A 17,813-nucleotide genomic window follows, 5' to 3' on the forward strand; every position below is an offset into this window, starting at 1 on the left:
TCTGTAGTTCATGGCCTATTGAACTTGCCAAAAGAAATTTATGCTTCTTTACTTTTGCTAAATGTTGCAGGGGAAAGTAGATTGAATATCTTCAGCCTAGGTTTATGTAAACATTTGACCTCAACTGTATGCAACATTTACTTAACTAGAAATATAATTGGCTGATGGCTTGGAGAGGGCCCAGGAGGTGTTACCACTTGCTCCATGCCCAGCTCCACTATTGCAACTGACCTCACAATGTCAGCCATAATGAAAACTGATGTGCTAAGTACTTCAGCGCTGACAAAGTCAATAATACTAACTAATAGTCAAATAGATCATGGTCAAAGTTAAGAGTGACTTATGGGGAAAGATTGTGTTCTTTTGCCACAGACATTGCACCAAACTGAGCATGCACACAGTAAACGAGGCCACTGTAGCTTGTTGCTGATGGAGCACATTAATCTCCTCTAAGACATTTAAAATAGATTACAAATTGTGGAGCATACTTAACTGTTAAGCCCTGTGATGACCTGGCGACTTGTCCAGGGTGTACCCCGCCTTTCGCCCGTAGTCAGCTGGGATAGGCTCCAGCTTGCCTACGACCCTGTAGAACAGGATAAAGCGGCTAGAGATAATGAGATGAGATGAGATGAGATGAGATGAGATGAGATGAGATGAGATGAGATGAGACTTAACTGTTACAGGAGGATACCATCTAAATCAAATAAAAAATCTTATATAGCAGGCAATTGTGTTAGTAGTTTTCTTGTTCACTGTGGTGCTAAGCTAGAGGCTATAGTGTATATCTATGTGCAATTATTTTTATTACTTTTTAATAATTTTTATTATTAATTATTTTAATTATTAATTTTTAACTGAGCTGTGAATTCTCTTCCATTGTGAAAGGTGTAAAGTATAAAGGACAAACTATAAAAAGATGTTGGGAGAGCAGGGAGACTTGGGACAGGGAAACTTGGGACAGTTTGTATTCCTATAAATTAATTTCAACCAATCAGTTTTTAGATTACATTTCTACTTTGCAATCCACCTCCATTCTATGGTGTAATATACACTGATGAATTTGGGATTTGTTAGGAATTAAAGTATGTAGCCTAGAGTAGTATTATTTATTAAACCTAAATGGGGGGGGGGGGTCAAAATGGCCAGATGGGGAGAGTTGGATTAGTTCATGTTACGGTTTTTTTCTTGTGGTTTACAAATATAAAATTGTTTAAAAAATATTTGTTAAAATGGATTAAGCTTATTTCATTCCTTCTTGAGAATGGAACTGTTTTGTCTCATCATGTTTTGGGTAAACTGACATTTTCTATCCCTCGACCAGCACTGTATGTTCATACAGTTCATATGTTACAAGTTTAGATAATAAATAAAAATTAAACATGTAGGCCTAGGTATTTTATTTTTCTTCCATGTCTCCCCACTATGTCCCAAGGCTTCCAACATAATGTCTCATGTCTCCCTGCAAAAAAAAAGCAGAAAAAAGTGAAGGCCAGTATATGGTGACAAGCTGAGAAACTAATGTTGTGGTAAGAGTTTATAGTAAATACTTTCTAATGCAATATGAATGTGACACTGCCTGCAAAGAATGTCACACAATCTACAAAAGCTTAAAACTTGTCCCATGTCTCCCTGCTCTCCCCATGTGACAGAAGGAGAAGAACTTTATTCATCACACGCTTGTGAAATTCCTCTCTGCATTTAACCCATCTGAAGCAGTGAACACACACATAAGCAATGAGCACACACACACACACACACACACACACACACACACACACACACACACACACACACACACACACACACACACACACACACACAGCAGTGGGCAGCTATGCTAACAGCGCCTGGGGAGCAGTTTGGAGTTAGGTGCCTCGCTCAAGGGCACCTCAGCCCAAGGCCATCCCATATTAACCTAACCTGCATGTCTTTGGACTGTAGGGGAAACTGGAGCACCTGAAGGAAACCCACACAGACACGGGGAGAACATCCAAACTCCACACAGAAAGGCCCCCGCCGGCCACTGGGCTCCAACCCAGAACCTTCTTGCTGTGAGGCGACTGTGCTAACCACTCACACCACCACAGGGAGTAAAACGTCCCTCTGCGTCAAACAACAAACTAAAGTATTATCATTTCACCTCAAAATTTATTGGAATGTGGATAGAGAATGTATACACTTCTAATCTTTGCAAAATGTTTTAGAGGGGTGGGCTATGTTTTCTCGTAGTCATTAATCTGTCGTGGAATGATCTATTACCAGAATAAGCACAAGAAACTGAATATTAGGCATCTTGGAACCAGTGCAGCACAAATGTTCATTTAAGGATTGAATAATTCCTGTCAAATCATTGCAGCTTCACATGTGCTGTTACTAATGCTAGAGCTGTGTGGGTGTGAAACACGATCAAATCCTTTACTCATAAAAATGCATCATCTGCATGGCATCCAAATGTCAGGTGTTGTATAAAAGTGCAGTCAAATTGTTCCAGGAGCAGATCTGTGTAGTAAGTTTGTGCTCCGGTGCAGCTGGCTGAAGAGCTGCTTGCTGAGCTGCAGTGGAAGGTGACGGTGCCGGATGCATGAGGATGCCCAGCAGTAATATCCAGACCTGGTGTGTGTCCCACGTGCTCGGGAATTCGGAGCGTTTCCGTCAGTGCCCAGATATAGTTGTGTGCGAATCGTAAGGTCTCGATTTTTGTGAGTTTGGCGTCATCGGGGAAAGTAGGGAGCACTCTTCTCAGCGCGTCTAGGGCGGAATTTAAGTTGTGCATGCGATGCCTTTCCCTGTCGTTCGCTTTCGCCCTGCGATTTCCACACGCTGATAGCTTTGATTTCACCTGACTCTTTACTGATTTTCTTCTGCATGATGTAAGGGGAAATGTATTGCTCCTTGGTGCGCTCCCCTGCTCTCCAGGTTCACTGATGGTCGTGATGATTGAGCTGTCTTTGGTCATGGTTCGAGTGTGAAGTTCAAACCCGTGCTCCGGTTCTCTCCACTGGCGCGCGCGCGGACTCGGGAAAACAACCTGTAAAGTTAAACAATTCGTCAATATGATGGGGAAAAGACAAACAAAATACCATCCATCCATCATCCTGTTCTACAGGAGCCTATCCCAGCTGACTACGGGGTACACCCTGGACAAGTCACCAGGTCATCACAGGGCTGACACATAGACAACCATTCATACTCACATTCGCACCTCCGGTCAATTTAGAGCCACCAATTATCCTAACCTGCATGCCTTTGGACTGTAAGGGAAACCCACGCAGACAGCATGCAAACTGTACACAGAAAAGGCCCTCGCCGGCCTCGAACCCAGCACCTTCTTGCTGTGAGGTAACGGTGCTAACCACTACACCACTGTGCCGCCCCAAACAAGCCCCCTAACATCAAAAATAAGAATCTATCCAAGCACAGCTCTAGCTTACCTTATTTCGAGTAGCAAGTCCGCTTTAAATGTGTTTTCTTTCGCACTTTAAGTCTGAGTGATGGAGCTATAAATGCACAAGGACAAAAAGGATGAGCCGCGCCCTCTGGTTCATTTCTGCTCCTTTTATCCAACTGGATTGTGTGTAGAAACGTGGTGACCAATCAGACTTGAGCAAGCACTTTGTTGTATTATCTTGCTACTAATTTCAAGTTCATTTAATTGCCAACGTGCCTCATGGCAAACAGCCTTCACTCTAAATGATAGACTATGATAACCATTTTTGCTCATTAGTCCGTTATTTTCTCAGATTATATAGCCTATTTATGCTAAATATATATGTCATTACGATCAATAAAGCTGGCTTTAGGCTGATTATAGTCTCTGAGCATAATAGTCTCCAAATCAGAGCGCAATGGAGACCTGCATGGTTTTACACTTTTACTTCAGGATAAGTTCTCATCTACAGACATCAGCATTCAGTGAATTAGCGTCTAATGAAAATGGTTCTACTTTAAGATTATCATAAAAATAAATGTTTTATGTACACACACACACACACACACACACACACACATATATATATATATATATATATATATATATATATATATATATATATATATATATATATATATATCATTGTGCGCGTAGTCTGTTTTCTGGGAAACAAAAAAGTTGTAGAAATATTTTTTGGGGAAGATGTTTTTAGAGAGTGTGTCCATCACTCAATACCATTGCTGATTAATACAAGAAATACACTTAATTTCCAAATGGGTTGTGTAAATTGGCGTGCGCTCTGTGGTCTCCAAAATGCACCAAATTGTTTGCTAAGGCCAGTGCGCAGCTTTTCTCTATCCGCAGTTGAGGATCAAAGACCTTTAAATGTGAATGATTGGCCTAAGTTTACTCTCTCCTACAAGTCTTGATAAATCTCAGTTTATTGGAGAGACGTCAGTGTGTTACTGTGGACAAAAAATATTTGCCATTGTAGACGACATCTCCGGCAAAAGCACTCCTCGACAGTCTAACTAAATATGTATTTTGTGGGGTATCTGATAACCATATGCTTTCAATAAACTGGACAAATAAGTCAGGGAGATAGGGGATGTTGTCATGCTGTTATAAAAAGCCTTGAAATACTCCAAAGTAAACCAAATCTCACCGCTTTACAAATAGCAATTGATGCCAGATCCATGTTCGGATAACGCAGACAGGTGTGAGTTTGGGGCTGTCAGATTTGTCGTCCGATTTTTTATCAGTGTCGTGTAATACCCTGCTTGTTATGCAAAGTATAGGCAAACACAGGCGAGCAGTTGCTGTGGAAATCGGAGATATCGGCAAAGAGTTGGTCCGAACGCGATTTAACAATATTTAACAATAAACGAGACTTGGTCGAGAGCAGGTGATACCTGCCCTCAGCTCCTTGATTAATACTTCCTCAACTACTCCACTTTGCAATCTGTTGTAATTCTATATTAAATCTATTTATTATTATTTTAGCAAACAGAAGTACCAGGTGGGGCTTTATTTTCATCCTCAGCTTTTGTTTGAAGGAGGCCAATGAAGAGGCTAATGAAAGACTGAAAACTCGCTGACCAGCTTTTTGCCATCCATTTGTCCTAAACTGGCAGACAAGCTATTGAAATCTTCCCTCTTGTTCAGACACGGGGAAAGGCTGCATATAAAGAAGAAAAGGAAACTTCGCTGTGGAGGGGAAAAAAACCCACACAACTTAAAACATTTAATTGCAACCCGGATGCCATATGTACACCACTTGTACAAAAAACTCAAACAATGTCAACTCTTTTGTGAGGCAAAACGTGCGCTTTTGGAGACGTGTGCGCTTTTGGAAAGGTGTGCGCATGGAGATCAGAATGACCTTGAGTACACTTCTTGGAAGAACTAATGCTAGTTTAATGTGCTGTCGGGGTTCCTTTTAGAGTCGGTCTATTGTACTATAACGCATATGCTTGTGATGACCGAATACACCAATTATAAATGAATAGCTAAGAGCACTTTGGTAAACCTCTGTTTCGTTTAAGCACTTGGGGCTGCACAGATTAATCAAGCCTTAACGCTGCGAATGATTATTTATTCAGGGAGCTTCGACATCTGGGCCCATATGAGCAACACATTTACTGTACCTCTAATTAATTTGTATTTTCAAAATATTGATATTCTTGTTAGGATTTGCTTTTGGGTGTACGAATGTTGTGCTACAGCATGCAGGGGGCACAGAGGAACTCAGGAACACACCATGGACGGAAATTAAAAACAATTATAATAAAAAGCAATTCACTTGAATCATTGATTCCATTTGTTAGTTTATGCTTTTCACGTTTAGCTTTAAATGTTCGTGGGGAAGATAAACAGATAAATTGACACAGCAATCACCGTCGTCTTTTTATAATAATAATATGCTACTTTGGAACATGTTAGAAAAGAAAGTGCATAATCTTATTACATATACAGTTCTTCACATTTATTTTTAAATAGGCTAATAGATATTATTCTTCGGATAACCTAATGGAAAGTGGAAAAATGAAGGAAGTTAACAACTTAAGAAGCTCTAAGGTCCATTCGAGGCTGTTTTTGTCATACATTCATCTTCAGTAACCGCTTTATCCTAGTCAGGGTCGCAGTGGATCTGGAGCCTATGCCAGGAACACACCCTGGATGGGACACCAGTGTATCACAGGGCACCATGCACACACAGACGTATACACATAGAACCAAGAAGTGGCCATGTCAGCTTACCTACATGCATGATTTTGGGAGATGGAAAGAAACAGGAGAATCTAGTGAAACCTACATGGACATGAGGAGCACATGTACAGCACAGAAACTCAATGACCTGAGGTCATGTACTGGAGATCCTGCAGCTGTGCAGGCAAATGCAGGGCAATTCTATACAACAGGGGCAGGCCACCAGGATATTTTGTGATACTTCTCATTTTGAATTCTCATTACACTGAATAGTTATATAATTCTCATACAGCTATTCAGCTGCAACATGCATCATGTTCTGATGATGTTTCTTTAGTGCTGTTGCCTACTATAGACCAACAATAACCGATGAGTGCTCATTATCACCAATTATCATCCTGCAAGCTTCCCATTGTAATCACTTGCTTCACACTAAGTCATAAAACACCAGAATGAATACCAGTTAAAACAGGTGTCAAGACCACAAGAATGAGAAAATGAAATGCAGACATATATGAATAAGGCATGGGTTGGTCTTTTTAAAGAGACAGACATATTAACAAGATATAGTTTACATGCATAATATATTATTAATTACTCTATGTCACATCTCTCTTTTCAAGAATAGAATGCTCTCTTGGTGTATCTTTAATTAAAACGATTGATTTTAGCCAAGGGCGGCACGGTGGTGTAGTGGTTAGCGCTGTCGCCTCACAGCAAGAAGGTCCAGGTTCAAGCCCCGTGGCCAGCGAGGGCCTTTCTGTGCGGAGTTTGCATGTTCTCCCCGTGTCCGTGTGGGTTTCCTCCGGGTGCTCCGGTTTCCCCCACAGTCCAAAGACATGCAGGTTAGGTTAACTGGTGACTCTAAATTGACCGTAGGTGTGAATGTGAGTGTGAATGGTTGTCTGTGTCTATGTGTCAGCCCTGTGATGACCTGGTGACTTGTCCAGGGTGTACTCCACCTTTCGCTCGTAGTCAGCTGGGATAGGCTCCAGCTTGCCTGCGACCCTGTAGAACAGGATAAAGCGGCTAGAGATAATGAGATGAGATTTTAGCTATACTTCCCTCTCACTCCCCGTGTATGTGTGTGTGTGTGTGTGTGGGGGGGGGGGGGGTCCTCGAGTTCGGGTCCTCTACCAGAGACCTGGGAGTCTGAAGGTTCTGCACAGTATCTTAGCTGTTCCTCAGACTGTGCTCTTCTGGACAGAGACCTCAGATGTTGTACCTGGAATCTATTGGAGCCACACTCTTAATTGGCATGTCACATCACCACTGGGACCACTTTGGACTTCACCTTCCACATCTGTTCTGGGTGTTCTTTCAGGTCCTGGTACTTCTCAATCTTCATGTGCTCCTTCTGCCTGATGTTACTGTTAGCTGGGATTGCCACATCTATCACAACTACACTCCTTGTTTACCACCACTATGTTTGGTTGATTAACCAGCACCTGCTTGTCAGTCTCGAACTTTATATACTGAACTTCTATATATAAAAAGACCTCAGTTCTATAATTTACAATAACTAAAATAGACAATGTAAGAACTCTAGTCAGTTGTTATTAAAGGAGCTATCCAGAACCTTTATTTTTAAATACAATTCTGAGTGGATAGTATTTCCATCCTTGACTCTTGTATGCTGCATAAATGGGAATAAAAAAATATATTTTTGAGAGTTAAAATTGACCGCAAAGTTGGCATTCGAGCTGCCCCGCTGAGCCAGCCAGCCCTGAGTGTGTAACGTCACAGCAGGAACTGGTTTTAAGGCTGAGACCTTTGACAGCTATAGACCAAAGTCATATAAATAAAAATTTATGGTGAAAATAAGAAATACCGTTACTGACTTGCTCAACTAAGACTGATCTGACTTCATTGATTGTGGGCTGACTCTCATTAAAACAGGATAAGTGTTATAAATTATGCAACATACATGTACACGCATGCATTTTCACTGATAAAATGTAAAAGGCTAATTAAATAATCAGATGAACTGAGACAATCACATTCTGAAGTAAATTAAATAATCTTATACCGGTAACTTAAACACACAATACAAGTTACATATATTAAGCTAAATGCAGGTAAACAACGAGTGTTGCTCTTGTTGTTTTGTATCCAAATGAGAGTCAGAGCTTACCCGTCTGTGTTCTCGCTTCTTGAAGGCCGATCTTGTGGCTGATTGTTTTGAAACAATCTGACTTTCAGTTGTTCGTTCAGTTCTCCGTTCATTCGCTTCTTCCACGTAAAGGTGAGATATTGCTACTGAGACAAGCATATCCAGCGGAGAAATCAGACGGCTGGTCCACTCATTCTCCATTTTCTCCATACTGAATACTCCGCCATTAATGTTTGGCTCAGGCAATTACTAAAACCAGGGACAGGACAGGACGGGACGTCACCGGTTTTAGCAACAACCGTGGGGAGGTCACTGCCCAAGCAATAATATGTCCTGTCCCGTCCCGGGTTTTAGCAACAACCCTCGGCTCACACTCCAGGAGAACTGGTGCAACTGAACTTACTTTCCTTTTCTTGTAGTTTTCTTTTCCTTTAATTGTTGGTACTGCACCCTCTTTCAATACGGGCTTATAGCCAACGCTCGTCAACAGATCAGAGGTCTCTTACGAGTCTTCAGTAAAATGTGCAGAGCAGAGGAGAGACCACTTCATAGGCGCCCAATGTGTCTGTGAACTTCTCGCGAAACGCATTCAAATCTTTGCAATTTGAACATTCTTGGGCCATGAATGCAACGTAAATCCACCTTCTGTCATGTTGCTGCACTCACCAGCAATACATCTACGTAGCATGGCGATAAATTAGCTGAAAATGGAAGAACGAATTTGCAGTCAGCTCTGTGGTTTAGTATAACGAAAATGGCGACGAGACCAATAGACTTCCTGCGGTGAGGTCACAGATGTCAAAGTCATTCACTCAAACCATTACCTATATGAATCACTTTAATCGTAAAAATTACTATATTAGATTTATTGTTAACGGTTAAAACTATTCCTGTGTCATTCTTGAGGTCTCAAAGCATTTATAAACAAAAAGTGAGGCCATGGTTCTGCATGGCTCCTTTAAATACAGTATGAAGTCCAATAGGGTGGCACGGTGGTGTAGTGGTTAGCGCTGTCACCTCACAGCAAGAAGGTCTGGGTTCGAGCCCCATGGCCGGCGAGGACCTTTCTGTGTGGAGTTTGCATGTTCTCCCTGTGTCCGCGTGGGTTTCCTCCTGGTGCTCCGGTTTCCCCCACAGTCCAAAGACATGCAGGTTAAGTTAACTGGTGACTCTAAATTGACCGTAGGTGTGAATGTGAGTGTGAATGGTTGTCTGTGTCTATGTGTCAGCCCTGTGATGACCTGGCGACTTGTCCAGGGTGTACCCCGCCTTTCGCCCGTAGTCAGCTGGGATAGGCTCCAGCTTGCCTGCGACCCTGTAGAACAAGTGGCTAGAGATAATGAGATGAAGTCCTATGCAGAGCTGTGCCACAGCAACCTCACACGTTCCTCATGCACTACTGCACTGCGTGCGTGAGATTCTCTCATCTCATCTCATCTCATCTCATCTCACACCACCGAAACGCTGCTAAAGTCTCCATCTATCTGCTGCGGATTAATGAAAAAAAAAGTCAGACCAGCTTCTAACAATGATTCAGAAACATGTCGACTGACTACAAAAGCCAGAATATATCACCCAATGAAAAGACTTTCAACTATTTTGAAAAAGGAAAATCAATGGAGTGTGAGGACTAAAGACAGAGACTGAACATGCAGGCTATAGTCCAGTCCGCGTGAGTTCTTCAATGCTTCCCATGATATCTCATCTCATTATCTCTAGCCAATTTATCCTGTTCTACAGGGTCGCAGGCAAGCTGGAGCCTATCCCAGCTGACTACGGGCGAAAGGCGGGGTACACCCTGGTCAAGTCGCCAGGTCATCACAGGGCTGACACATAGACACAGACAACCATTCACACTCACATTCACACCTACGGTCAATTTAGAGTCACCAGTTAACCTAACCTGCATGTCTTTGGACTGTGGGGGAAACCGGAGCACCCGGAGGAAACCCACACGGACACGGGGAGAACATGCAAACTCCGCACAGAAAGGCCCTCGCCGGCCACAGGGCTCGAACCCGGACCTTCTTGCTGTGAGGCGACCGTGCTAACCACTACACCACCGTGCCGCCCACTTCCCGTGATATATTTCCAATATTTTCAACGCACTAAATACTGCACTCCCCATTCTCCAGCATCCCCACTGCAACTACCTGTTTGTACAAAGCACAGAGTCACTTAACAGATTAACTCAGGGTTTTTTTTTGGCACTTCCCTTACCTATTTAATTTTACTACATTTACTACTTTTTACTGGGTGGTGTAGTGGTTAGCGCTGTCACCTCATAGCAAGAAGGTCTTGGGTTCAAGCCCAGTGGCCGGCGAGGGCCTTTCTGTGTGGAGTTTGCATGTTCTACCCGTGTCTGTGTGGGCTTCCTCTAAGTGCTCTGGTTTCCTCCACAGTCCAAAGACATGCAGGTTAGGCTAATTGGTGGCTCTAAATTGACCGTAGGTGTGAATGTGAGTGTGAATGGTTGTTTATGTCTATGTGTCAGCCCTGTGATGACCTGGCGACTTGTCCAGGGTGTACCCCATAGTCAGCTGGGATAGGCTCCAGCTTGCCTGCGACCCTGTAGGACAGGATAAAGTTGCTCGAGATAATGAGATGAGATATCATGGGAAGCATTGAAGAACTCACACGGACTGGACATGAAAGAGAAAGATGCGATGAACACCCAAAAAGAATGTCTCTCTCTCTCTCATTATCTCTAGCCGCTTTATCCTTCTACAGGGTCGCAGGCAAGCTGGAGCCTATCCCAGCTGACTATGGGCGAAAGGCAGGGTACACCCTGGACGAGTCGCCAGGTCTTCACAGGGCTGCAAAAAGAATGTGTAATAATAATAATAATAATATTGGCTGGCTTTTTTTGTGATATGTCAGATATATTCCATTCAGCTAGTATGATACTGAACTCGTCTTCAACTCGTTCAGTATCATGCTCGCTGAGTGGAATATATCTGATATACCACTGATCCCCAGCCAATATTATTTAAATATGTCATTCAGATCCGTGATGTATTTTGTATAAAAAATGCAAGTTTTTCAACACAAGAAGATAAACTTCATATCTTCATGCCAACATGTGATTTTCTTTTTATTACATAGACACATTCACCAACAAAAAGTACCCAAATTTATCAAAACAGTTTGCTGATTTCCTCACGAGTGACATACAGAGATTTATGTCATGGTTTTGGTTCTCCATGTCCCGGATGTAGCTCATATGAAAAATATGAGTGGTGTATTTCCCAGTAAAACACTTGTGTCCCTATAATATGATAGAATAATTTGATATAATATGATAGAAAAAGCAATTCTTGTTCCCAGAATCATCCTAATCTCCTGTATTTACAAGTCCTATAATAGATAATAGTATGTAAAAAAAAAAGACTAGCTCATTTTAAGGTCCTTGAAATTCTCACAAAAATTCTGATGTAGCCCAGACCTCATCTCATCTCATCTCATCTCATTATCTCTAGCCGCTTTATCCTGTTCTACAGGGTCGCAGGCAAGCTGGAGCCTATCCCAGCTGACTACGGGCAAAAGGTGGGGTACACCCTGGACAAGTCGCCAGGTCATCACAGGGCTGACACATAGACACAGACAACCATTCACCCTCACACCTACGGTCAATTTAGAGTCACCAGTTAACCTAACCTGCATGTCTTTGGACTGTGGGGGAAACCGGAGCACCCAGAGGAAACCCACACGGACACAACATGCAAACTCCGCACAGAAAGACCCTCGCCGGCCACGGGGCTCGAACCCGGACCTTCTTGCTGTGAGGCGACAGCGCTAACCACTACACCACCGTGCCGCCTAGCCCAGACCTATTTTCAGTTTTTAACGCTTGGCTTAAAATGTATATACCAAGTAAGTCAGTTGGGTTCATAATCATGACACTATGATATACGATCTGCTATACATTGACCAACAGTAATGAGATATACTTGATAATTTTATTCTTTCTAACTGACATTGTAGGCCAGAAAGTGTGGCTTACTGTTTGCAGGACTTAAAGTCCCTAAACATGTTTGGCCTGAGGTTCTGTGGTAGAAAATCTTGACTTCCCAGAATTTCCCAGAACAATTCTTAAAAAAAAAGAGAGATTCATTTAAATTGTTTAAATTGATGACTTGATTCACCAGAGAGCCAGTCATTCATGTTATAGCTATGCACACATTCTCACTCATCACTTTTCTTGTATAATGGACAAAAACTCCTTCTGTTCAGGCAGCCCATTCTTTCTCTCTCTCTCTCTCTCTCTCTCTCTCTCTCTCTCTCACTCAAAGATTTTACTTTTGTCAGTTAAATAAAGGTTCACATGCATTAACAAATCACAGATTTTTTTTTTTTTTTGCATTTTGGAAAATATCCTAACTTTTCTGGAAACGGGGCTAGTATTTTGCCAAATTTAGATCTTTTATTTATTTTATGAATATATTTATTTTTAAGGGGACATATTGTGAGAAACTCACTTCTTCACTGCTTGTGCACATACATTTGGGTATCTGGATTGCCTTCTTCCCTGACTTCCCATGAATGTCAACACACTTCTCCCTCATTTGGCTTGTATGTTCTCTTATCTTTCCCATGTTGATGGATGACTAAGGGAATTTGGCCTCTGTATCACCTCATATTTGTACCCCAGTTAATCAGGAAGTCATGGATTACAGCTTGAAAGTACCTATGCACTCCAATGAACTCAAAAATGTACAATTCAAATGGGAAACATGCTTCAGTTACATTGTGTTCACTATAATTTCCAGGGGTGCCAATAATAGTAGCACATGTGTTTTTGTTGAAAATAATTATTTCTTGATGAGGGATTTGTTTTTCTCTGAATAAATTTATTTCAATTAAAGGGTGGATTTTTGTCATTTTCTTTCAGTGTGAGATGAAACTACTTCATCAGAAGGTTGTTTTTTTTCTTACCCTTTTGTTACTAATCATTACAAGGGGGCCTATAATCATGGCGGGCACTGTAATTACCAATCAGAGTAGGGTTACAGAGAATTGAATCGCATCTACAACAAGTGGTTCAGCTACAACTACTTATCCATCCATTAAATAAAATAACAACAAGATCAACTGTGAGCTACTGCTCACTTACGTATCCCCCTACTCTCGCTTATATCAGAATGCAAGCAATTGAAGGAATGGGACACTTATTATGAATGTTGACTTCAACAAATAATTAACCCTGAAATAAGTAAGTAAAGAGCAGTGTTCTCCCCAGGGATTTCATATAGCATCCTGGTAAACTGTCATTTTGAAATAGCATTTTGCTTCTTGAAATAGCATCAAAATCCACCCTATATGTTTCATAAATACATTCAGTTGGTAAACAGGAAGTTGATGTGGGACAGACCTGAAAACAGTATACATAGTATAGAACCCCAAGCTGAAGCTCAGTACCAAATATCAAACAGTTGTGGTTTGTAGTTGCTGAGAAAAGTGTGATGAAAATTTTGTAAATCCACCCTATATGTTTCATAAATACATTCAGTCAGTAAACAGGAAGTTGATGGGTGACAGACATGAAAATGGTATGCATGGTATAGAACCCCAAGCTAAAGTTTGGTACCAAGTACCAAGTGGCTATGATTTGTGGTTGCTGAGAAAAAGGGTGTTTCGGATGGATCAAAATATGGAGTTATGGACGGACAGATGGATGGACGGACAAAGGTAAAAACCCAGTATACCCCCCTTCATTCAGAGCAGGGGTATAATAATTATATAACCATAGTCAAATTAATGTTGGGGCTAGTTGGAGCAAGGTGTAAATACAAACCATTTTTACTTTCATAAATGTAATATTAACAGCTATAGTCTAATGTTCGTAGCACAGATGCTCATCAGCCACAGCACATCCTGCAAGAGTGTGTGGCAGTGTGCATTCATCTGCTTTGAAGAATCAAGATACTTTATAATTGTGTAAAAATTCATAGCTTCCTATAATGTACAGTTTCAACAGAGAACAGTTGAAATAATCATGGCTGCACTCCAGCGAATCCACTCCGATGCTCCACCTGTCTGGCCAGCAGGTCTAGTTTTGCCCGTTTAAGGCCTGTCTGCTCCTGATAGTGCCACTCCCTCTGGTCATGCAGGTTTCAGAGCAACTGGAGCCACTCCTTCTCAATGTTGAGCAGCTTCCGACTGCACTGACACTCAGTCAGCTGGACTCTGACTGCCTGCAGCCTGGGAAGTGGTCAGCCAAAAGGGTCCAGCAGAGGAGGAGGCAGAGGGGCCATGGGGAGGCACTGTGGTCTGGGGAGGTGATGGGATAGATACTGTACCTCCTTCATACACCAAATACCACTCAGCTGCATGCCAAGTTATAAGGGACATTAAGCTCTTGATTAGGTAAAAATGAAATGAGCAGGCACAGGGAAAACATTTACGAAATTATTTAGCTTATTATTTGCTCAATCTTTTGTGTAAACATTTGTTCATTTAACTAAAAAAAATGCTCGGAATAAAAATGTTATTGTCCAAAAATGTAAAATATTTGTAATTATTAATTACCACATTATATATGTAATACTTAACAACAATACAATATATTAACATATTTTAAACACTTTATATTTCATTGGTTTTTGATGGAAAACAAATGCCGTGTGACCTCATCAACTGGATAGCAACTACTAATGCCTTTAGTGAGGACGCGCGCTGCAAAGACGCTCTTAGCAAAGTTGCTCTTAAGAGACCTTCTTACAAGTGAGTTCAGGAAAATCACGTACAGAGGCAACAGCCATTGCTTAAGAGCATCTTTAAACTCATTCTTTAGTCCTAAAGTGCAACATTATCGGGGAAACCCACCCCAGCTTCTGGTCTCCTTACCAAGGCCCCACTTCCATCATGTATCTTCCCCTGAAGATTGAAATCTCCCTTCACAATCTTTTTTTCACTAAGGAAGTTACAGGGTTGGTTCGGAGCCGGTGCCTAATCTTGAACCAGTTCTTTGTGTTTCGATAACCAAAGAACTGTCTCTCAGCCACGAAAACTGGTTCCAGAGCAGCACCAACTCTTTGCTCACCAAGAATCAAGAACCACTTACAGTATGTCAGAGACGAAGGGTGGGATTATTGTGACCAACAAGACCAGCTAAAACTTTGTGACAGCCATTAAAAAAAGAGCTAGTGTAGCATCTAGTCTGATGAATCCAAAGAAGAAGAAGAAAAAAAGATGATGTAGTCAAGGGAGTAACTTTGATTTTGACATTGGTGGGGACACAAAAGTGATCCAAGGCAGAGCTTCCGAAAGTTTTTTTTTTCCATTAGCAATCATAATTTCATGTCATGCAGATCTTATAGGTTAATGAGGGCAGCTGTGGCCTAATGGTTAAGGAGTTGGTCTTTGGGTTGCAGGTTTAAATCCCACCCTTACCTCTCCCTACATCTCCATCCATGGCTGAGCCATCCCTTGAGCAAGGCACCTAACCCAATGTTGCTCCAGGGACTGTAACCAATACCCTATACCAAAATAGTAACAGTAAGTTGCTTTGGATAAAAGCGTCAGCTAAATGTCATGTAATGAAAGTCAAGGAAGGCAACTTCAGAGTTCTCAGCTTTACTCATGCAGGATAAGCTCAGGATATATAATTTAGTGATTGCCTATTATAGCATGATTATGATTACATTAGTATTGCATTTGTAGTATACCCCCATTTTTTTTGTCTTTTTGTTGCCCCTCCATTTTCCATATTATGTCTTTTTGTTGCCTGTTTCTGTGTTCGTAACGTGTATTATGATTTTCACTGCAGATGTGCTTGTGACTTCTTTTATGTTCATGTTGCAGTTACCAATATTAGTCTGTAGGTGGCAGTAAAGGACCATGGATTTGTTGTATCTAGCCTAGCCTATGTAAAACAGTGAACGCAGCAGACTCAGCAGCAGACTCAGCGGCTGTCACGCTGTTGATTCTGAAATGCAAGTCGCACATCTGCATGGCCATGCAGTAGCCTACATCTGACTACTTACATTCTGTAAAACCATTAGGTCTATAAATTTAACATTCATTCATCGAGGATATTATCTAACACTAAGTTACATTGCTCCAGCATTCCTTTTCTCTGCAGCTATGCAGTAGCCTAGCTCTGATGCGTCCTGTCACGTTGCTAAACCTGCCTAAGGAGCCGCAGCAATACTTTTATGAAGGGTTTCCATACATCAAAAGGATTTTGTTGAGTTTTTAAAGCTCGACGGAAACCCTGCACTTACATTCTTGACTTTGAAGAAGAATGAACAAATGTCTCGTTTCTTGGGAGGGGGGCCGTCATCCACGATACTCAAGTCAGCATGCGAGTCGTAGGGCAAGCATGCATGGACATTGAAGTCCAGCTCAATTTGTAGGCTGACGGAGAGTGGGGGGTGCGTGGGGTAGGTCAGGTGTGTACATGTGAGATACGGGGGGTTGATGGGCGGGTAGTCACGGCTGCTGTGGGAAGTGTGCTGCTTTTACAGCAGATGGAGTGACAGCTGGGATAGCCAACCATGTAAGTTAGCAAGAAACAGGTAGCTAATCAGAGAATGATATCTACGTTAGAGGGGGGATTATCAGCCGTGTCATACATTTAACCCTTTGTGTGCCATATAATCATTGCTCAGGTTAGGACATCGGTTTTATTGATTGTGATTACACAGTAGCGGCTGAATATTGGTAGGGACATGTCCCTAGCGTCCCTAGCCAAAATTATGCCCTAGGATGTAGTCCACCATTGTTGTTGTTGTGCTTGGTGCTAGCAGTGATAGTGTGGTGAGCTACAGTGGTGTGAAAAAGTGTTTGCCCCCTTCCTGATTTCTTTTTTTTTTTTGCAAGTTTGTCACACTTAAATATTCCAGATCATCAAACAAATTTAAATATTAGACAAAGATAACACAAGTAAACACAAAATGCAGTTTTTAAATGAAGGTTTTTATTATTAAGGGGAAAAAAATCCAAACCTACATGACCCTGTGTGAAAAAGTGATCCCCCCCCAAAAAAAAAATTAACTGTGGTTTATCACATCTTTGGAAAGCTGAGTTCAATTTCTCTAGCCACACCCAGGCCAGATTACTGCCACACCTGTTCTCAATCAATAAATCACTTAAATAGGACCTGCCTGACAAAGTGAAGTAGACCAAAAGATCCTCAAAAGCTAGACGTCATGTTGTGATCCAAAGAAATTCAGGAACAAATGAGAAGCAAAGTAATTGAGATCTATCAGTCTGGAAAAGGTTATAAAGCCATTTCTAAAGCTTTGGGACTCCAGCGAACCACAGTGAGAGCCATTATCCACAAATGGCGACAACATGGAACAGTGGTGAACCTTCCCAGGAGTGGCCGGCTGACCAAAATTACCCCAAGAGTGCAGCGACGACTCATCCAAGAGGTCACAAAAGACCCCACAACAACATCCAAAAAACTGCAGGCCTCACTTGCCTCAGTTAAGGTCAGTGTTCATGACTCCACCATAAGAAAGAGACTGGGCAAAAATGGCCTGCATGGCAGAGTTCCAAGATAAAATCCACTGCTGAGCAAAATGAACATAAAGGCTTGTCTCAGTTTTGCCA

Source organism: Neoarius graeffei, chromosome 7 (genome assembly GCF_027579695.1).
Source record: "Neoarius graeffei isolate fNeoGra1 chromosome 7, fNeoGra1.pri, whole genome shotgun sequence".
Classification (NCBI taxonomy): Eukaryota; Metazoa; Chordata; class Actinopteri; order Siluriformes; family Ariidae; genus Neoarius; species Neoarius graeffei.